Source organism: Lissotriton vulgaris, unplaced genomic scaffold (assembly GCF_964263255.1).
Source record: "Lissotriton vulgaris unplaced genomic scaffold, aLisVul1.2 SCAFFOLD_234, whole genome shotgun sequence".
NCBI classification, from domain to species: domain Eukaryota; kingdom Metazoa; phylum Chordata; class Amphibia; order Caudata; family Salamandridae; genus Lissotriton; species Lissotriton vulgaris.
Window position 1 is genome coordinate 1388459 of NW_028251781.1, and position 22795 is coordinate 1411253.

At 45.7% G+C, this 22795-nt stretch overlaps 1 long non-coding RNA gene across 1 annotated transcript in view; it reads left to right on the forward strand.

The window, feature by feature from the left end:
• The window catches only part of LOC147662768 (uncharacterized), a 57596-nt gene that overhangs the window by 12538 nt on the left and 22263 nt on the right, over positions 1-22795 (forward strand). The window contains exon 2 of the long non-coding RNA XR_015305498.1: positions 19007-19087. This is a non-coding gene — a long non-coding RNA (uncharacterized LOC147662768). The remainder of the gene's footprint in view (positions 1-19006; positions 19088-22795) is intronic.

A 22795-nucleotide genomic window follows, 5' to 3' on the forward strand; every position in this document is an offset into this window, starting at 1 on the left:
CCTCCATGTCAACACTATATACGGCTTCTTTACTTCCCTTTTCTTCTGGTTTTGCTGCAGATGTGTTCAAACGCCAAGGAATTGTTTAGAGTAAACTTCTAATAAGTTTAACCTCTTTACCATGAGTTGTCCACGGACTTTTTCATGTATTGTGTCTTGATGGGTGCCACTTTTCAGTGTGTAGCTTAACCGTCTTGTTTTTTGGCAATAGAATGATACATTGAGTCCAATGAAAATGTTGGACTTTGAAAGATGTAATATTTGATGAATTAATACCACCTGGTTCACTTTCCTGGCAACACAATCTCCATAAATCTACACTGTGGGATCTACTGTCTTGAGTTAATGGGCGCGCTGATATACTTATTTTAAAGATCTTAAACCCAAAGGAATTCCTGTTTATGTCCTGGTCGCGTTCAGCAATGGGCTCTGTGCCTCTAGCTGCACCTTATTCCATCTTGTCTGCCAGGGAATGCCTAGTGTTGCTCCGACACATCTCTTCGAAATGAACTCGCTCATAGGCACTTGCAGCAAATGTAATGCATCATTTGATCTTCAACCTACACACTGCTTGAACCACAACCTTGTCCAATACGTTAATGATATATCATTATTTCAAAATAGTAGCCTCGTGCTACAGTAGTGATGGCTTGGGGCCCCAGAATCCGTTTCTTACCCCCAGTGTTTTCTGGACAGCAGTGTGGTTATTGGGGCTTAGGTTCCTCCTGGTTCTCTCACTCGTGGTATCATTCATGGAAATATGCCAGTTCTCAGATTTTGAAATTGTATGGCACTTGCCTACATGCTTAGAAGAACTTGTGTACCTAACTGAAATCGTGCTATAGTTGCGCTTACGTGGAAATGTGTACATCACAACCAGGATGGTCTGTTTGGATCCCTTGCTACATGTATGTCTAATGTGGACCTTTTTAGGCCCCATTCATGAGGCAGCTGTACCACCATACCAGAACTCCTGCTGGCGGGTGGAAGCAATTCATAGTGGCGCTGTTACAACTTCATCTCTTCCTTAGATTCCCCAGAGGCCAGCTGCTAATTGTGCATTGGTATTGGGCTCTGTTCTATGCATGTATGTGTATGGTGGGTGACATTATCTATTCCAACCATTTCTTGTTGGTTAAACAAATTCAGATTAGTTTTTAAGGGCATATGTGATTTGTTTGGTTCGCTCTTAAATGTAGTGTACTTCAATTTTTCCTTAAATTGAATATCCGTTATTGTCATTGGATATTAAAACATTTTGTTTACTTCCACGTCAGGATTTTCTTTGCTGAGTTCTCATCCCACCCCGTACTTCATTTTTGTTGGGATCAGCATCCCATATACAACCCTCAAAGGCACCAGTGGGGGCTTCACTTTGTGCACAGAACATAGACAGTGAGTCACTTGACGTGCCTCACGATCAGTTTGTCAGATGGTCATAAGTTCTGCGATTTATCCATATTAAGTGGGGATTACTTCCAAGTTTGTTCCTCTCTAGTATACGTAGATGCAGGAAGAGACTATCTCTGAATTCAAAGTTTGCCGGGCTTGTGCTCCTTCAACTAGTTAGTTTTTCCTTGCTACAAGTAATCCCACACGTTAGGGATCTCCCCACTTTTCTGTTTTTTATTTTTCCCGTTATGTTGTGATACAGGTGTGCAATAAAGCGCCGGGACACTCTTTGAGTAGCCGTGCGCTATACATGACAAAAATAACATAACAAAATAACCTAACATAACAAGTCTGCTTCACCACTGGAAATTCATTAGTGGCACACCACCAAACAGTAACAGCAGTGGGTCAGGTTGGATGCTGCAGCTCAATACACCAAGCTCATTCAACGTTACCTCCTGTAAGGTATGTGCTGTGGGTCCTGACTCATAACCACATCATAGAGCAGTGTATCTGCATCCATGCCAGTGCCGTGGATAATCAACCAGCACTGCTTTGAAGGGATTAAAGTCTATAAATTGGGTCTGTTTGCTCCTCAGACTGAATGATCGGTTACTTAAATCTTGATTTTTAGATGTCCAAAGCAACCACCAGATCAAATAGCCATGCATAAGAGGACCAGTTTCTGATCTAAATGGTCTGGTTTAATCTTGTATGTCAATATTCTCCAGGTTGGGTATGCCAGCCAAAGAAAATGCTTCATACTTGTTCCACTTACTCTGCTTCCACATTTACATTAACCCATTCCTCAAAGCATCTCATTCAGAAATGCTGTTCTTCAGGACTCAGGTTGCTTGCTTTCATAAAGAAGCATGAAAATCCCTGTGTCTGCAGAAGACACCTGATCCCAGGACCTCGTGTTTCTCAATAGTTCCACATTCAGATCTGGGGGTCTAGACCTTCAAGCTATTAATGCTTTCTAGATAGTAAACTTTTGGTTGGTGTAATTGTGCTTTGTTTGGTCTGTCTAAATTGCCAGAAGCAAGGATATTCCTTTCCCCTACCCACTTGTATACTGTTGAAGGATTCTTTAGTTGTGTGCCATGGAGGTCACCAGTCCGAATCACACTCCTGGACAAAGGCTGGCTTTCAAGCCGCTGTGTCCGAATCATTGTAGCCTGCACTGTGGCGATGACTTAACTGTGACAGTAATAATGCACTCTGATGCTGGGGGGCTGCCTTGATGGCTCCTGGAAGGCTTCTCTCAGCAGACCACTTAAGGGGGTGACAAATTGGCCACCAGTTAAGTATGCAGAGTATGAAACCCTACTTGTTTGTGTAAAAGTTTGATTGGACAGTGTCAGTTGGGGGGACTTTGGCTAGTGAAGGGCTTTCTAATTCCAGAACTATAGTAAATCTACCCAACTGCTTGAGTCATATCGTTAAAAGGATACTGCAAGAGATGGCTAAAACCCATGTGTACTCTCCTAGGAACTAGATCTTGTCTCACAGCATATAGGATTATAAAAACTAATATTGCCCAGTTTATTGTATTCAGTATCAGTAGGTTCCTCTACTCTGTGTATATTGTTCGCAGGAAATTTGGTCAGATGCTTTGAGTAGGACTCCTGTATAAGCTTATACCCCAGCTGTCAAATGAAATATGTTTAAAAGAGGATGCTGAAAATTAATTTTGTACTGTATTTTAAAAGTCAATGGTTTTTAGAGTATTGGTGTATGTATATTGCTATGACCCTCTGTTTTATGTATGTATATATGTGTGTCTTTTATGGCCAACTGGCCGAAATAATAAAAGGATACTGCATGTAATGTTGTATAACCCCCCCCCCCCCCGATCTCTGGGATTTTTTTTTCCTCCCCAGGGATCTGCTGCACTTAATTTATTATTTTTTTCTTTTTTTTAAACATTACTTCAGCAGTTGTAACTAGTGTGGTCAGTGATTTAGAGTGTGACATTTAACATGTTTTCGGGACAGAGGCATCACCAATTAGTGCTCAATGTTGAATGTCCTGTTGTAGCATTGCCTTCCCCTCCCCGAAATCATGGGTGCCTTGAGTTGACTTTAGACCCTAGTGTGGAAAGGACCTTGAACTGTCAGTTTTACTGCTCAGGAATCACAAGTTCAGTAGAACAGCTTAAAAAAACAAGCATTTGCAATGCAAGAGGTCTCATTTGTGAGAAGTTAAGCTATTGGCGTTGTAAATGACCATCCCCTTTATCTGTTTTGATAATAAACACCTAAATAAAAGGCAGTCCTTTACAATGCAATAGCTAAAACTCCTGTAAATGCGAGACCGAGACCTATGTCACTTCAAAGAAGCTGCTGTCATTGTCCCGGGCTGCTTGGAAAGTGAAAGCGCGCAAGGTACGCTGAATGTTTCAAGAAAGCATGTTTGCCTGCAGTAGGAGATACTCATTAAAGAAAAGAGTGCTTACAGACTAAATGAGATCTACCTTGTATCAGAGGTAAAAGGGCCAGTCCTCATCGGGGGTTACAATGAAAGATAAGGCGGTACTAAGGAGGGTCTAACAAGAGTATTAACAAATCAGAAGCCGGCATTTACATAGGACCATGACACAAGCCAATGAAAAATATGGGTAGAGAGTGGGCAGAGCTTCAACTTCTACTCCAATACAGCATGCCTCGCAGTGCCTGCACTGCCCAGGCTCGACCTGAAGAATAGGACCCCCCCTTGCATTATATTTTACAAAAAGTACTTAGCAGATGCAGGAATAAAAAGCTTTAGTCTGTCGCACCCATTATGCCCAGTCTTAAATGTTACGTCATCCTGTACACCTTCCTGTGCAGTAATATGGTCGAACTTATCATGGCAATACTAACGAGTCCTCGATGTACATTGTTTGATAATGGTGCCAGAATTAAATAAATACTAGAGCCAGTGTTTTCAGGGGTAGAGTGTGATAGCAAACTGTTTGTAAATTCCACTTTAGCTGGTTGACCTGTCCCGGACAAAGGCAGTGTTCATTGCTTTGAAATTGTATTTGCCTGCAAATATTGTCAGGAACTTGGCTCTGGAGCCTTACCTCATTGCGTGGCTATTAGAATTGCTGGGATGGAAAGCTGATTTTTGTCTCCGAATCCACGATTACCCAGTGGCTGACTAGTATTCTGGGCACCAACATGACACACCCATCCCACAGGGGCGGCCTTAGGCATGTGCAAGCTGTGCACCTGCACAGGGTCACCAAACCCCAGGGGCCACCATGCCAATATATATCCGTAATATAATAATCCTCTGAGGATGGATACATATTTGTGTGGCGCCCCTGACAGGGATTTGACGGCCTCCGGCTCTGTTCCACTTCCAAACACCCTGTCTCCCCCCTCCCCCCCCCCCCCCCCCCAACCATCTTCACTGGCCTCCGCGCCCCGCCCGGACCCCCTACCTATGCTCCCTGCCCAGGGCTGCATCCCATTTATCTTCAGGTTGGAAAGGTCCATCTTATGGGTTGAAATGCTGAAAAACGAACGAGTGGTGGCTGCATGTGGAATGCTATGTGTCATGCTCCGATTGGGTGGATAGCGGTGCCTTTTCTTTAAAATAACCCCATGCCCCGGCCTTTGTCATAGTGCGGTGCATTAAAAATGGGTTTTTTGTCAATTGTTAATCGAAACTGTTGCTGTATAAGTAACGTGTTTTTTTTGCCAGCACTTTTGTAACTCCGCGGTAAGCTACATAAAATCTTAACTATTGCTATAAAGTATTTAATTATACAGAATCGGCTGCTCGAACAGGGCAGACAATGCACTAACCATTTTCGAGATCTACAGGATGGGTATATTTTATGCAATGTTTAATCGTGAAGTGTACTGTAACATAGTAATCTACACGAATGCTGGGGCCACATTCGGTTATTGCTAAACTAAAATACATTTATAGAAGCCCCACCACAAACCATGCTATTTGTGGGGTTTTTTCTCTTAACTTGTATTATTTCAGCGTACATCTCCAGGCACTCCACCGTCATACTCCGAAATGCCGGTGGATGCTTTGTGCCATGTTAATGCATTTCATACATCTCTGGAAGACAAGTTCACTAGATTGGAATTCATTAATTTGGTTTTATTTAAACATATGGGGAAAAAATGGTGGAGGTAACAGTGGGAAGGTCTGGTGTTGTAGTCACCTGGTAAAGTCTTGGTTGTAATTAGGTTAGTGAATGACTTGGCGAATATTGTAATTGAAAAAAGCCATTGGGGGCGTGGCTTGGACGGCAATGAGGGAAGTTGCTTGAGTCAAGAGCTCCGCTACACCCTGGGATAAAGCGAGATCCATACATGCAAGCACCTCACAAAACTTAGAAAAAAATACACCAGAAGATATCGGAAGAGCCAGTGCACCTGTTGGGCGGAACGGGAGACTGCCACGGGGGGACATGAGGACGGAAAACGCGGAAACCCGAGAGCGGTACGAAGAACTTGTGGACATCCAAGATGGCTCCCGGAGTCGGTTATCTGCAGCGGTGGAAGACCGAGGAGGACAAAAGATGGGATCATATCCCACAACCCACGAAAGGTCCGTGCAACCCCGCCAAAGACGCTGCACCCCCGCAACAGAGCTCGGTAAAGAGCTAACAGAACAACCAAACCACAGTGCGTGATAGCAAAAGCGAAACTGATTCAACTAGTGGAAGCCGGCGTCTTCTTAAAGCTCACTGGTAAAGCAAGATCGAGACCACGACCACACCTACCCCACCCCGCACACCAACGCAGTCAGAAATCAACAAGTCAGGGCAAAACGGAACTAAGCGCAGCTCCGAGGGAGGAATTTGAGTGTGCCCCCGCCTAGACACGAGAGCGATCTTTAATCTGAATTCAAAACTGAAGGGGGGGGGGGGGGGGGACTGCCATCTTGGGAGAGCCGGTGAAAGAACCCACAAACATTGCAAGCGCACACCGAGCACACTGCGGATGCCGCTAAGCGGGGGAAGAGGAAAAAATAAAAATCTGGACGACTGCACGCAACCCCTAGCCACATAACAGCACCAAAGGAACCGCTATCCAAAGAAAGTCAGTGCAAGCCAGGTACAGAGCCTCGCAAGGAGTGACTGAGCAGTTACACCCACCCCCACCCCCCCTCCCCAGAAAGAGAAGGCAAAAGTGAAACCGATACTGCCGTTACAACCGGGCTAAAATGGCGGCCGTTATCGGTTGTTGTATCAGCACAAAACTGTAAGCGAACCCCCTTACAGCCAGAAAACAACCAGTGCCAGAGTGCAAACTGAGGGCAAAAGGTATGGAGGAAATCAGGGCGGGAAAAACGTGCGCAGCCCCCACAGTGGGAAGCATGGAGTACAGCACAGATTGTAACTAAAGAGGGGGCAACAAAGAGGAATCCGCCACACAAGCGAGGGAAAAGAGTCACTGATCCACCCGAAGTAGGCGGAAACCGAGGTGCAAAGAATCACTGCAAGAGAAAGATCAGTTCTAAGCTGGAAAGCAGCCCAGAGGGCAAAAGTTGGAGTCCGCGCTCACCAAACCCGCAAAAAAAAAGCCAGAGGAGCGTGGGCAGCTTCGGCAAATAGCTTCGGCCAACAGCACTAAACCATAATACCACACACCAAGGGGCGAGCCAAACTAAATACTCAAGACATTCCAGCGACAGCAGAGAACACGGCTCGCAGCACCCGGTCACACACAAACTACCCCCACTGAAAAGCCAAAAAATAACGCAAAGAACCAACAAGGGGAGCTTGAAGCCAAAATCGAAACACAATCTCTACATGGAGAAATCGAAACACAATCTCTACATGGAGAAATCGAAACACAATCTCTACATGGAGAACGTCGAGCCACACTGCACCGCAGAAAGAGTCTGCAAGCCATCCGGACCAACAGGGCAAAAGCAGGAGATTTGTGCTTCTCCATGCAAGTAGAGGGCTACCCACCATGGCTGGCAATCAACCACCAAAAAAAAACAAACAGAAGGTCATGAGGAGTCCCCCATAAAACAGAAACCAGATATAAACAGCACACTAGACAGTATACTTAAAAAAACTGGCAGTCCACGACCTTGCCAAGACAACCAAACTAACAGATGCAATCCAACTTGAACTGGCTGCAGTGACAGCAGACCTTCATACAGTAAATAACTGACTATCAGCGGTGGAACAGCTAGTGAGCGATATAGAAGACCAGAGCCTCCACACAAACAAAGCAATTGGCACCCGAGCAAAGGTGACCACAGCCCTTCCAAAAACAAGCAGCAGTGTTTGAGGACCATAGCAGAAAAGGAAACCTAAGGATACTAGGAGTACCAGAGGGGGAGGAAGAAAAGGCAGGTTTGTGCGTGACACTCATACAGGATCTTATACCTAAGCTCACAAAACTCAAATTCGAGAACCCCTTCGAGCTAGACCGAGCCTACAGAGTGCCAACCTTCAAACTAACGAACAGGTCGGGCCCAAGACCAATAATCTGCAAACCACTACGGTCACACCACACGGATGCCATCTTTGGGGTAGCCAGGAAAAACCCAAATCTACAATGGAAATGCCACAAAATAATCCTAACACATGATTACTCTAAGGCAACTGTGGACATAAGAAAGGGCTTCTTAGCCCAAAGAGACAAACTTAGTAAAGAACATCCTGTTCTCCTTCGTTGGCCCCACTAAATTCAAGATAAGCAGCAAGGGGAGATCGGACACATTTGAAGATCCAATGGAACTGTCCGATACTTGCAAGGACCGACCCCACAGGAAATGGAGACCGCAGCAACGACCTCAAGCAAGAGAAGCGCTTCACCAGAAGTAACAGCGGAATAATCAGAAGAGACACGACGAAACGCCTAAGCTCAGAAGAAACTATACTAAGGAACAATTATATACCTCAAACAGACAGTCTACCTCAGGCACACGCCTAAGCAGTGTTCATTACACGCCATCTGAACTATGACACTGAGACTAAGATATGATGACCAGACACTAGAACCCCTATGAAAAAGGCCTCAGTCGGCACTGACAAAACATCCAAGAGGGGCGATCTACCACAGCAATATCCTTTCTACGTTCAACTATAGGGGCAGACTGACACTTAAATGCTACTTGTAATTTCGGGAGCATAGCTTATAAAAAATGTTTCACCCGTGCCAAACAAGATATCCCAGGGAGAGGGCGGGCGGGAGGGAGGGATCTTGCAGTCGCAAGTCTTCGGCACGATGTTTTAGAGAAGGGAGGGAAGGGTTAGGGGGGGAGAGAGGGTGGTGTCTCGTCTGTCTTGTCCATTTGTATTGTCATGTCCACGTAGATGTCCACACTCCAATATCTGGTAGACCAGTTCACTTGATAGTGCTACTTAAACGACAGATCTTGACCAACTCCAACAGGCTGCGGTACACCAAGCGCTATAGCCACCAACCCTACGCAGTCCCCCAAAAAAGAATCACTGACGGAGGACAAGGGGAAAGATAACTAGGACCACACAAGGTACACAATGACCCTTAATAATAACACCGCATCATCCCACTGCAGCAACACTGCCCTGGAGGCAGACCTGAAGATAGTTTTGTTCAACGTGAAGGGCCTAAATCACCCGATTAAGAGGTAGAAGGTACTGGACTACCTAGCAAAGACTAAAGGGAATGTTGTAGTACTACAAGAAACCAAACTATACAGGGAGAAGGCTAACCAGCTCAGGGCAAAGTGGATAGGACAGGTCACCAGCTGTGAGCAAGAAAAGAGGAGTCCTCACCCTGATCAATAGAAACTTCAAGATCTACATTGACAATGAACAGTGCGACGAGGATGGGAGACTACTAATAACTTACCTGAAAAGAGGCGACGATACCATAGTCGTAGCTAACACATACGCACCAAGTAATGATGACACAGCATACTGGGAGGGAATAGCAAAAAGACTGGAGACAAGCGACCCGAACCATATGATAGTACTAGCAGGAGATTTCAACCTGGCATTAGATTACACCCTAGACAGACAGTCAACAGCCCAGACCATACCCCCCGCTTCACACAACACCCTAAAGAACCTACAACAGATTCAACCTGAAAGACCCCATGAGACTTCAACACCCTAACACCAGAGACTACACCTACCCCTACCCACACAATCCCTACAGCAGAATTGACTACATCCTCATCTCAGGCTCCCACACACACACACCCCCCTAATAGAACACACAGAAATTGCGGCAAGAACAATCTCCAACCACTCATGCATCACTTTAAAACTATCAGTTCGCCACAATGAGCACCCTACCCGCAGATGGTGTTTTAACAACATAGTCATGTCAAAACGAGAGGACAAAACAGAGATGGAGCAAGCCATTAAGAACTATATTGCAGATAACACACCAGACGCGGATCCAAGGACACTGTGGGACGCACTCACAGCAACAGTTAGTGGGACGTTAATTGAAATGAAAGCAAGACGAGACCGGGAAACTAAACATCACCTAGACCAATTAGAAAGAGACATCAAACAACTAGAAACAGAACACATTAAGGACACCGCAAACTCCAACTCACTGATAGAGCTCACAAGTAAAAAGTATGAATTCAATAGAATAGCGAGCGAGCAGGCCTGTGGATAAAAAATACAAACAAATTAACCTGCGCGGCAAACAAAGCCGGAAAAACCCTAGCATCATACCTTCAACACAAACAAAAACACCACTCCATCTCATCAATCACAGAGCAAAAGTCATCACACACACCCACCCAACACAAGGACATACTTAGCACGTTTAGGGACTTCTACCAAGAACTATACAAAGAGGATGTAACTCTAGACCAGAAGGGCTGTAGTGCCTACCTAGACAGATTGTTGAACCTGCCCAAGATATCGACAGAGGAGGCGCATGCACCAGGACAAGAAATAAAAGCTAAGGAGATCCCTCTGGCTGTCAACTCACTGAAGGACAACAAAGCTCCAGGGCCAGATGGCTACACAGCATCCTTCTATAAAGCGTTCCAAAACAAGCTAATCGCGATTATGAAAAGTTTTTAACCATTGCGAGAAGGAGGGGGAAGTAACTAACTCCATGACAGAAGCAAACATTATAGTCATCCCCCAAGGAAGGCAAAGACATGCAGCGCTCCCAAAACTACCGTCCCATCTCACTCATCAACATAGACTGTAAGATATACGCCAAAATCCTAGCCACGAGGCTAAACCACTTGCTCCCACAGCTGATGAAAAACACACAAGTAGGCTATCTGAAAACACGCATGTCACACGACACTAGGCTCCTCTGTCATGTGATCGAACACTCGAACAAATCTAATAGACCAGCGGTAGCAATTACACTAGACACAGAAAAAAGCCTTTGACAGTGTCCTGGCAATTTCTGGAAGAATGCAAGCATACAACCTGGGAGAAAGCTATATGAGGAAGGTAATGGCACTATATAAATCCCCCAAGGCACAGATAGCAATAAATGGGTCAACTGCTCAACCTACGAGGTACTAGACCGGGCTGTCCCCTATCCCCGGCGCTGTTCCTTTTAGCCCTCAAACCCTTAATCACAGATATCATGGCCAATAGTAATATGAAGGGAGTATCCATCAACACCACAGTCAAACTCGTGGCCTACGTGGATGACATACTGATAGGTACTGAAGACCCAGGAAAGTCCATCACAGCACTCATGAACACCATAGGTGTATACTCTACCCCACTCTGGATACAAGCTAAACCGGGACAAATCGGAGTGTATGCCACTCAACATACACACAACCAAAGAGTTAATATCTGCCTCTGGGCTAGCGTGGCAACCCGGGTCTGTCAAATACCTAGGGATCCATTTCGGGAAGAACTTGAAATCCACTCTAGAGCACAACGAGAAACTAACCTTAGGGAAGATTGAAGCGCTCTTGGAACCCTGGTCACCCAAATTCATCACATGGTGGGGGAGAATAGACACCATAAAGATGATAACTCCAATTGTAAACTACTTGGCGGGTATGCTTCCGCTCACTCAGACGATTTCCGCCGCAAGGTAGACCAAATGATAAACGAATTCATCTGGCGCGACACAAAACCTAGAACAGTCTCCCCAAACTAAAGCGAGTGAATAGGCTAGGAGGGCTAAACATAGCGGACTTCAGGACATTTCAGTCGGCCTTCATAGCCAGACAGGGAATGTACTGGACACTACCAGACCAGAAATGCACACCAACATGGCTCTCAATCGAGAAGGCCATTCTAACCAACACCAGCCCTATGACTGTCCTCACAGCTAGCAAGCAGGCTCAGATGAACAACTCTATACTTAAAAACACAAGACAGGCGCTTCTTATGGTAGACAAACTTGAACACAGCATCAAAAACTCACACTGGGAATCCCTATGGGCGAACCCCAAGATCAAATACAGGGGGAAACCCCTAGACATAGAATCGTGGAAAAGACTAGGGTTCTCCTTCCCGGTACAGCTAGAAGAAGGGCAACCCCACTCCTTTAACAACCTAAAATCACGACCTAACCTCAGGGACATAGAACTCTACAACTTCCTTATAATAAAAACAGCCGTATTTAGAGCTAAATTGACAAAACACAAGCCCACGATCATTCAATATATGGAGAACCTAAACCTAGTCGGCCACCAGGTGTCACATATATACAAACTCCTCCACCCCAGTACCTCAAAGCTCAACATCAAGAGCACTAAATACTGGGAAGCCCAACTAGACACCAAACTTACAGAGCAAGAGCTACAAACCCTCTGGGCGTCCCCAGCGAAGAACATGATCTCCCCAAACATACTGGCCCCCAGCGCACTTAGCAACGTTAGGACTTAAAGAAACGACCACTCCTGGAACTGTGACTCGGAAAAGGGAGACCTGGCGCACCTCATATTCCACTGTTCGAAGGTTAGAAAGTTCTAGAATGAAGTCTTCACATTCACAAATAGGGCCCTAGACTGTACAATAAAAGAAGAATTTGCCACAATTACCACCGCACTCTTAAGTGTAGACACAATCACACAACAGGACAAACCTCCTAGACTTCCTCCTAACATCGGCAGCCATAACAGTGCTCGCCAATTGGAAGGACACAACCAAGGCCACGTTCAAGGGATGGCTGAACTGGGTGACATTCCTCAGAGGTGCCGACAACACTGCACTAAGATACGCCCCATGGAAGAATCCCAACAGAGATGTGAACTACCCTAGACAGGTTCCTTAACCTTTACGCGCCCCCATGAATGGAGATAGGGCAAAACAAAGTAAAGTCACAACTGAGAGAATATAGGAGCACTAGGACAGTCAAACATAATACATGCACCAACACTTGAGTGTTCAATGTTATGTGTAGGAAGAGAACTACTGCAACTACCCCTATTTTAAATGTTTACTAGGCAGAGGGGCATCAAAGAGAGCTCAAAAGCCTAAACCCAGTGGCAATTTCAACCTAGAACCAAAGAGAGCCCCATCGTAAATATCCGCGAACAGTCTATTCATGTTATTTGTCATATGTACTGTAAAATACCAATACAAATGTTTCAAATAGAAAAAGGCGATTGATATATGGAGCCTTTTTTGAAAGATTGATGGTGGGTGCAATGGAGGTGGTGGGGAATCTTGGCAAAACTTGCGATGGGGTTGGGCAGAGGATGGGTTTGGGCAGAAGATGGGTTTATAGAGCCTACTCCTGGTGTATGATCATATAGGCTGCATGTTATTGGTGGTAATTGGAAGGAGTGAAGGAGTTGACAAGTGGGTTGGGGCGAAATGTACTTCTGTACTCTATATGCAGTCTGGGCCAGCATGACTCGCGGGTGAAGAGGGGGGGTTTGTGCTGGGGGGTTAATTAACTAAATAAAATAAACTTGACTTCCCGGATCCCACGTCATCTCTGCTCCTGACCAGCTGTCCTGCCTCCAACAGGAAGCGGGCAGCCTCTCTCACCTCCCCTAAGCCAATCTCAACGCTGCAATGGCAGCGTTGTGATTGGTCGGGACGGCGCCCAGCCAGGCGCCTATGGGACGCTATTTTCTCCATGTAAGCTGCTTTGCAGCCTAAATGGAGAAAGGGCAGAGTGCGCATTACTGCTTTGGGCGGCTCCAGATGACCGACTAAACAGTCAGTGCCTTCAGCAGTAGGCAAGCCACTCCTCCACTGCCCTAGAGCAGACCCGACCGCCCCCAACCAAACCCTTCTGCTTTCTTGAAGTGCGAGAAGCAAAAACATCAAATGATAGTTCTTATCATTTGATGTTTCTGCTTCTCGCACTGCGAGAAAGCAGTAGGGTGAAGCTCCTGCGCCCTAATGGAGGAGCCGGCCATGTCTATATGATCACAATACATAGAATGCAGAAGGATGGTGTGTGGCATTTAGCTGAGTGCAGAGGTGGGTGAGCCACTTCAGGCTCGAGCCAGAGGCCTGGGTCAGCTCGAAGTCCTCTTGGATCCTCAAGCCCAAAACTGAGCTGAGCTTCAATGTGGCTTTTGCCTTCATCCACTCTCTACCATCATGCGCATGGAGTTTAAAACCAAGCATAAACATTTGGTGTGAAAGGAGTAGCCATCGAATTGGTGAGTTGCATAAAGTAAAACCAGAAAACCTGATGTCAATCCTGGCTTCCCCAATTGTGTGATACTGGGCAAATATTTTATTTTACAGTCTCCTTTTTCTTCGTTAGTGTGTATCTGAGCACTTTCTTAAATGCAGATTGTGGGTGCTGTACAAAAATATGATGTATAAAAGCGAAAGAAATACCCCTTACCCCCTCCCCCTTTCTATTTTCACTTGTTTGGTGCATAATTTAGATCCGAACTATTTTGATGGCTCTGCTCTTGCGAGAGCTTTTAGAGCCCGGTTAGATCCTTGGTTCGGCTCCTATTGTTTATTTGTTGGCAGGCTTACCTCTATTCGAGTGTGGTGGCTGTAGGTGGGTTGACTTTGAAGATTTTGCTAGAAGTAAAGGTGCACATGATCTCAAGCACAGCATCAAAGAATTGTGTTTGCAGGAGGTTCTGAGAGGTAAGACCAAGGTTACAGGCTATTTGGGAGGGCACGCTCCCCTCCCCGTCTCCTTGAAGAGTATCACAGTGAGGTAGCCCTTACTCTTTATTTTCTCATTCAACTATAACCGTTTACACAGATGCTTGATGCTGTGAAATGTGCGTAGTGTGATGAGTGGAGAGGGGTTAGGTGCTGGGCCTTGCTGCTTCAGACCTGGCTGGCAGTGGTCATTCTTTGAAGAGCAGCGTGAGAAAGATTCATTTGAGAAGCTGCTGAGGTAGAAACCCTGTTTGAGAGAGCTTACATTCAGTCAATAAAAATGCAGTTCTGGCATAGTTATGTTTTGCATTGTTGTAGGGGCTTCCGTTGTCTGCTTTGTACTTTGTGTGTTATCGTCATTTGACAGCTAAAGTCAGGGGGCTTATATCTGGTTTCTGATGCTTATCAGATCCGTACCTCTTTGCACAGAAGTGCTGTACCACTAGGGAAAAACTATTGCAGGTGCTGAAGAGTAACTGTGTCAAAGAGCATGAGGTTTGGAAAACCTTTGCTTTCCCTGTTCTGTAAAAGTGATTCCATTGCGGTGCTCACGTGGTGGTGTACACTTGTGTGTACACTTGTGTGATGAGCAGATGTAAGTCATGGTGGTTGTTCAAACAGGAGCTCGGCTCCTTAGAGATGAGTAGAACAGGTCCCTCTACCCATCTTATATCCCCCCCTGGCGTCTTCATTTCCCAATCAGGTTGGCTGTCACCGTTGACTAAATAGAGTGGTCAGGGTACTTGTGCATTTTCTGGCATAGATCTGCCTAGATGTAGAATGTCTTGCAATAAAAGTAAGCCTCTTCTGGTGTCCCAGTGGTGCCAGCTGCAGGGCCTCCCTTGCTACAGAGGCGACTTTCAACATTCTGTGGGCTATGGCTGAAAAAGTGGAACTCTTCATCCAACCGTTGGACAAGTTCATCCATGGCTACTGCCAAACACAAAACGTGTCTTTTGCATACTTCCTCAACCAGGTACTTGCCTGCTTTTACACCCTTCATGCTTAATAGAGCTAGAATGCTAACCTCTTGGAATGTGCCTAGCAAGGGTGCCATGTTCACCTCCTTCACATGATATTACGTACCAGCTGCTGAACACAAAGAATCCCAGATTTCCTCAAGAGGAGGATTTAATATGATTTGTGCTGCTAATGCTTACTGAGCTCTAAGAGTCCCTAAAAAATCTTGAACTTTCTGGATGCTAAACCTATGAAATGTGTGGTTTTCTGGACTAGACACCATAGATGAATGACATATGACCTCTGGAACTGAACACAGCCCTCCTTGCGAGGGTGTGAGTGATGTGAGCACTGGTAACATGTCCCCTCGATGGTGCAGGCTGCTTCTCTCCCTTTAGTCCCTCCCAACCTTGTCCTAATTTCCAGAGTGCTTCATGTGACTACTAGGTGTTTAAGGGGAGCTTTGTGCTACTGCCATCCATGGTGTAGCTTCAATGTGAGGGAAGCTTCCAGTCCTGCCGTTGTCTACTGCTGTGCAGTACAAAACCATCGGCTTTGTCAATGCTATTATTTCTCCACTACCGCCCAACACCCCGTGTCAGTGTTTTCCTCCCTGTGTTCTGCTAATTTGTGTAAAACTGATTGGACATTAATAGTTGGGGGAACTCTGCCTAGGGGAGAGCTTTCTAATCCTAGAACTTTAGTGAACCTACAAAACTTATTGAGTCATCATTATAAAGATACTCCATGTAACTGTGGTGGATTTTTAATTTCTTTTTATTATTCCTTTGCCCCCGGGGATCTGCTGCAAGAGGTATTTGCCTCTTTTGTCCCTGCTTATTAAAAATATATCTATCCACCAAAAGCAGGTTCCCTTTCAAGGTAAGGCTGCACTAAATTCAATTACAGCTCAGTTATTTAATGAAGGTATGCCAGCCAGCCCCTAAGAGGGCACAATTATCTTTTCCATCTGCCTCCAGACGTGTTTCAGGATTACCTTTCATCAGTGGCGTAGGCAAAAAACAGCGCTGCTGCTTGTGCACCAACCTTTTGAATACCTGCCTCAGTGGGCGTGGCCGTATAGCCTTCTGGTTCTTGTAGTGCGCAGATATTTATTCCCAGCTTTTGGTGGATTGTTAACGGCTGTTGCCCGGTCGTTGAGGTGGGGTCCACCGCGTCACAGCGGGTCTGTGCATGCACCACGCCGGTGCGGTGTGAAATTGAACTAAACTGAGCGGAAACTGACAGGCTGGTGAAACTCTAGCTCCTATTGACTGTAACAAAGCGGAGCAAGTCCCCTAAAGGGCGGTTACATCCAGGCGCGCAACACCCATTGGGCTCACCGGGCTTCAGCCCCCCCCCGTCGTCTTCTTCAGCCCGGGCTAATTTGACACGCACTGAAATGACTGCGCATCGGAGCTGAGAACGTCATTATTTTATTGATGCAGCCCGAGCCAGCCAGCCTCTAAACAGTGTCAGTGAACCCCCAGCCCCCACCTCCTTGTTTTCCTTTACTGGCGCCGAGGTGATATCCTTGCCTGAAGGCAGGGATTTCACCTAAGTACTTGATGTGTTCAGCATGGGGTGGGAGTGGGAAGATGCACACAGCAGGGGGAAAGGGACGGCCAGTGCAGGTGATGCTTTTTCCTTTGTAAAGGAATTTCTGCTGGTGTCATAGCCCAGGGTTTGCTGTCTGTGCACTTGTATGGATGTGTATTCCATACAAGTGCACAGACATCAAACCCTGGCCTATGACGCCAGCAGGAATTAATTTACAAAGGAAAAGCTTCACCTGCACTGGACATCCCTTTCCCCCTGCTGTCCGTGCACTTGTAGGAAATTCACATCCACAGCGCAGCTCACCAGGGGCCATATGTATCAAGCCTTTTGCGAATCACAAAGGCCAAAAGTCGTAGAATTTTGGCCTTTGCGAATCGCAAACGGTCTTTTTGCATGTTTTGGCATGTATCAAAAATTCACAAAATAAGGAATCTCAAAGATTTGCGATTCCTTATTTTGCCATAGCATTTAAGGAATCGCAATTTTGCGATTCCTTTAATGCTATGTATGTAGCATTTTTGGTTTGCAAATTTTGGTTAAGAATTCGCAAATTACCACCAACTTGTAGTTGATGGTAATTTGCAAAATTTTAAAAAATGCACAATTTGGCATTTTTGAAGGTGGCATGTGAAGCACACACATGCCCATAGGGCATGTATGTGCACCATATACACACACATGTACATTTCAGGGGTGCAGCAGGGTGTCTTTGAGGCACCCTTGAAATAATTCTCAAATTGCGATTAGCAAATTGCGAATTCGCAATTTGAGAATTACTTCACAATCATTCCTATGGGCCTCCTGGCCCATAGGAATGAATGGGAAATTATTCTTTAATTGCGATTAGCAATTTGCTAATTGCAATTAAGGAATTTTAAGGAATCGCTAAAATATAGCGAATTTCTTCATACATACCATTTTGCGATTTCTAAATAGCGATTCCTTAAAAATCGCTATTTAGGAATCGCAAAAGGGTTTGTTGATACATATGGCCCCAGATAAATGGTGAACAGGGCCATGGATCTTTCTCTAAAGAGGAGAGTCCCCTCCGAATATGCAAATGTAGTGTAAGTTTGTAGTGTTCATTTTTTGGGGTGCTAGTGGGTAACTTTAGGGTTCAGGGTGAGTGTGGATTTTAGGGTGCCAGGAAGTAATTTTAGGGTTCAGGGTGGGTTACGGATTGGGGTGCCAGGGGGTAATTTTAGGGTTCTGAGTGGGTATGGGTTTTAGGGTGCCAGGGGTAATTTTAGGGTTCAGGGTAGTAATGGGTTTTGGTGTGCCAGGGGGCAATTTTAGGGTTCAGGACGGGTATGGGGGCCAGGAGGGTAATTTAGGGGTTCATGGTGGGTGTGGGTTTTGGGGAACCAGGGGTAATATTAGGGTTCAGCGTGGGTATGGGATTTGGGGTGCCAGGGGGTAATTTTAGGGTTTAGGGTGGGTGTGGTTTTTGAGTGTCAGGGGCAATTTTAGGGTTCAGGGTGGGTATGGGTTTTGGGGTGCTATGGAGTTAATTTTAGGGTTCAGGGTGGGTATGGTTTTAGGATGTGAGGGGGGAATTTTAGGGTTCAGGGTGTGTATGGGTTTTGGGGTGTCATGGGGTTCATTTTAGGGTTCAGTGCGGGTATGGGGTTTAGGGTGTGAGGGGGGTAATTTTGGGGTTCAGGGTGGTAATGGATTTGAGGGGGCAAGGGTGTAATTTTAGGGATCAGTGTGGGTGTGGGTATGGGTTTTGGGGTGCCAGAGGTAATTTTAGGGTTCATGGTGGGTATGAATCTGGTGAAGCTAGCGCCAGCGTGCTAAATGGCGAGCTTTAGGGCGCTTTAAATGTCGAAAGTCCACTCTAATGTGTAGTAAAGAAACTTACTTCAAACTAATTTCTCCTGGCGTTACTACATAATGAAGGAAGGTTACACTAATTATGTGGATATATATATATATATATATATATATATATATATATATATTTGTTTGTGGAGCAGAAATGTCGTGTGCATGCTTTTTCGCCAAGAGTATATATAAAGTGTTCTAATTTGCGAAGATGTCAAATATTAATTATTGTAATTTTAACGCCTGCTGTCTTCCTTACAGGTCGCTCTTGTAAACCAAAGACATTCTAAGAAAACTGGAAGTCTTGTGTTTTCCTTGAAAGGCTTGCAGAACGGGTTAAAGGTAATTCTCATGTAATTTCTAATTAGTATCGTTTTTTAAAACTAGTCTGAATCGGTCGCTGTGGCTGTTACGTCGGCCTTGCCATCAGCAGTTCATTTCAGTGCGTCCACCCCGGGCCTGCTGGTTCTAGTATTCTCTGGCGGGGACATTGGGAGACGTCACGGCCAGGAAAGTCCCATAAAAGGCGCAGCCGGTTCCGACCGTAGCGTCCCTCCCGGAGCAGTTTACTAAACAGTGGGGCTGCGAGTCAAGTGACCATCAGCTGGTGCTGGCGTCTTCGGCCAGCAGAGTCACAAGGCCTCAGGTATGCGGGGCCTGGAACCACCACAAACACGCCGAGGAGATAGTCTGAATCCAATCATGTGACGGCGTGACGTGCTCGAGTTTATACTCCGAATAGAATTTTAAATAGGATTTCACCTTGGTGTAATTACACCCCGTCTCTCCTTGAGTCATGAGTGTGCTACAGCGACCCTTTCCTCAGGGTCGACACTGCGTGTGCAGCTGTTCGCTGGGTACTCTACCCCTTGTCCAGCTCACTGTACTCTGAAACATGGCTATATCATTTGGACTAGACCTGGCTGGAGCTGCTAAACTTAAGGTTTTTTCTTTCCTTCCCAAATTCGTTAATTATAAATTATCCTATGTATGGTTCTTGTAAGGGAGAAAGGCATGGCCAGAGGAATTGACACACTGACTTAAAAAAGTTATAGATGCAGCCCATGGCATGTAGGTGTCAGATTAAAATGCAGTGTCTGAATGGCTATTCGGAGTAATCTGCAGTTTGTGCTGTTAGCCAGGCTTGCTAGCTAGTTGACCTCGCTGAAAGTCAACTCATTTCCTTCTATTTTGACCCTCCATATGACAGCATAATGTTAAAATCGACCTAATATACGCCTGCAAAAAAATACTCACATTTTCACAACTCCCATTCTGATATGTATTTGCACAGATTACAAATTTACAATACATGCCTCCTGCTCCCTTGGATTTAAGGCATATAGATAAATTATTCTTGCTAATGAGCGTCTGTACACGGAATAGTTTCCGCATGGTGACTTTGTCATGGATAGTAAAATCCTACAAATGCGCTCCATGCTTGGATTCTGAACCCTATCTTCCCATCTTGATCTCCTGGTGCACTCCAGGGGAAGTGCATTTCGCCATGCCTGCTTTTCTGAGGTATGTGCACAGGTAAATGTAAAAAACAATCTTGTAATAAGACACTTTTTCACAATGATAAGATACTCGGGGGCATATTTACAAGGACTTATCGCCACTAGAAGGTCACTTCTTTTTAACATTCTGATGGTGATAACCCCTTCGCCTTATTTACAAGCGGCATTAAGCCACCTAACGTGGCTTAACGCCGCCGTGTAAATAATACCCCTATTCACGCAGCACTTGGCGTGAAAGGGGCAGTCAATTGGTATTGCAGTGGGTGTTATACTGCAACATACATTGCTTTTTGATGCAGCCACCCATTTACAAGTGAAGGACTGGGTTCTTTGGACCCAGCGGTGCCAGGGCACAACACCTGAAACCTTCGTGGGTAACCTGCTCCGGCGTACAAATCACAGAGACACGGGACACTTCCTTCGGCGTCAAAGAGTCAAGGTTTATTTACTGCAGGGAACACAGAAGTCACAAGAAGTACATCGAGTGTAGTTCGGGGAGACTGCTTCAAATTGTATTTGTGGATCGCTCCTTTTATACAGTTTCTACCCATAGGATAACATGATACACAATAGTTTACAACCTGGTTCCCACAAGTTGCTCTCAGAGGGGTCGCTTAGATCACTTTGAAACACACAAGATCCGGAACATAAGTGCGGAAACATTTGGCGGTTCCCAACTGTAAAAACCCATCTTCCCACCATTAGCAAATTCCAATCAGCAGTAAAGTAGATCGAAACAGGAACGAAGACAGGTGCAGAGGAAGACGGAAACAGTGGGGAGATCGGAAAGGGTGTAAAAGGGGAGTGTCGAGAAGCACGAGATACAGGCATCAAAGGGACGTGCCTAATGAGATGCACGGCTGAGACAATAAGCCCGTGCGGCAAGATGAGCCTCGAGCGGCGCCATCTGCCTTACAGTAGCATCCCCCTCGTCATAAAGACACTTTCAAAGAACATGTGTCTTCCGCAAATATCTTGGAAGTCCCAGGGTCGCGAAGCGGACAGCGTCCGTTCGCTGGCTACTTGAGGGCAAGAGACAAAATGGATGCCGTATCTAAGATGGAACCCGTGGGTACAGATGACAAACCCACATAACAAACGAACGGTTTAAGTTAGCACAGCGAAACTGCGCACACTTGCTAAACTCGTCATTTGCGGTTCATAGATACTAGACTCGACCATATTCGTGTGAGTCGAAAACACCACTTACAATTGTCACGGAACCTCAGACGCTCCTTTTGCCCTCATGTAGGCAAGCACTAGTCGGAATCATACTCGATATTCATCAGACCATCAAGATGTCGTTGTAGCATAGCTCTGTCCAACCGAGTCCCCTTGGTAACAGATGGTTGTCTCATACACGTTGTAGCACAGAGGCCACATAAGGCAGGACCACACTGCACACAAAGGCAACACGTGAACAGGAACACTACCACAACCCCGATGATCATCAGAATCTTCCAACCCCAAGTCGACACCAGGCCCCAAAACCAACCAAGTAGCGTCCAATCCCCTACATCCACGTGTATGGATTCGGAGATCTTGTGCAACTTCGAGATGGCTTGATAGACAGTAGGAGCATTATCTGGAATGAAAATGCAACAGCTCGAATGGATCACTTTACATACCCCACCGCGATCTGCTAAGACAACATCTAAAACCATACGGTTTTGTAATGTCATAAGTCTCTCCGCCTGAAGTTCTGTGGTGATATTACCAAGGGCACTGGCAGTAATGTTAGCTGTCGATTCTACCACTCGAGTCAAATGTCTCAGGTTCCTACTATTAACCATAGGTCCCCAAAACGGGAGGAAACCCTTGAAAAAGTCTCCTGCCTCTTGACCGGCAGTATCCTCTTCACTAATTACGCCTCGTACAACTCTAGTCTTATGATAATCGGCATCTACAGTAAACGTCGGAGGCAACAGATTTGCAACAAAACATGAGCCCATGAAGTCTGCGGGCAACCATGTGTATGCACGATCATGACAGATGAAGTACGTACCCTTGGCAGCCAGAAGCACAGGGATCGGGGACATTGACAGAACGTAACTTTCAGTGCAAGCACTTACTCCAAGTGAGGCTTGCGAGCCACGACCCACAAGACAAAGATTACCAGTGTGGGGTACGACCCATATTGGAGACGAGCTTTTAAGCTGCTTTTCATTAGTGAACGTACTATATTCCCCTCTATTCGGTGCCCTATAGGCTTGTACCTCTGCCTTAGGGATGAGATAAGCATCATGGATCTCATCTTCCAAATCCTGTATTATCATCGATACCACCCACTGCCATGAGGTAGGACCCGGTTTGGGGGAACGTTCTGGAGAGGGGTGGAAACCTAGTGCGCTTCGAAGCATTGTTTGGTATGCTCGAGCTGACCCTTGGGAACTATACGGTAACACCAGATATGGAATTCCCTTACCCGTAGTATGTGGCATCAACCCACACACCCAACAATTAGTAGTGTTAACCACTAACTGATGCTGATGGAGGAGCTGGATAAAGGAATTGTTGCGGAATTCTACAC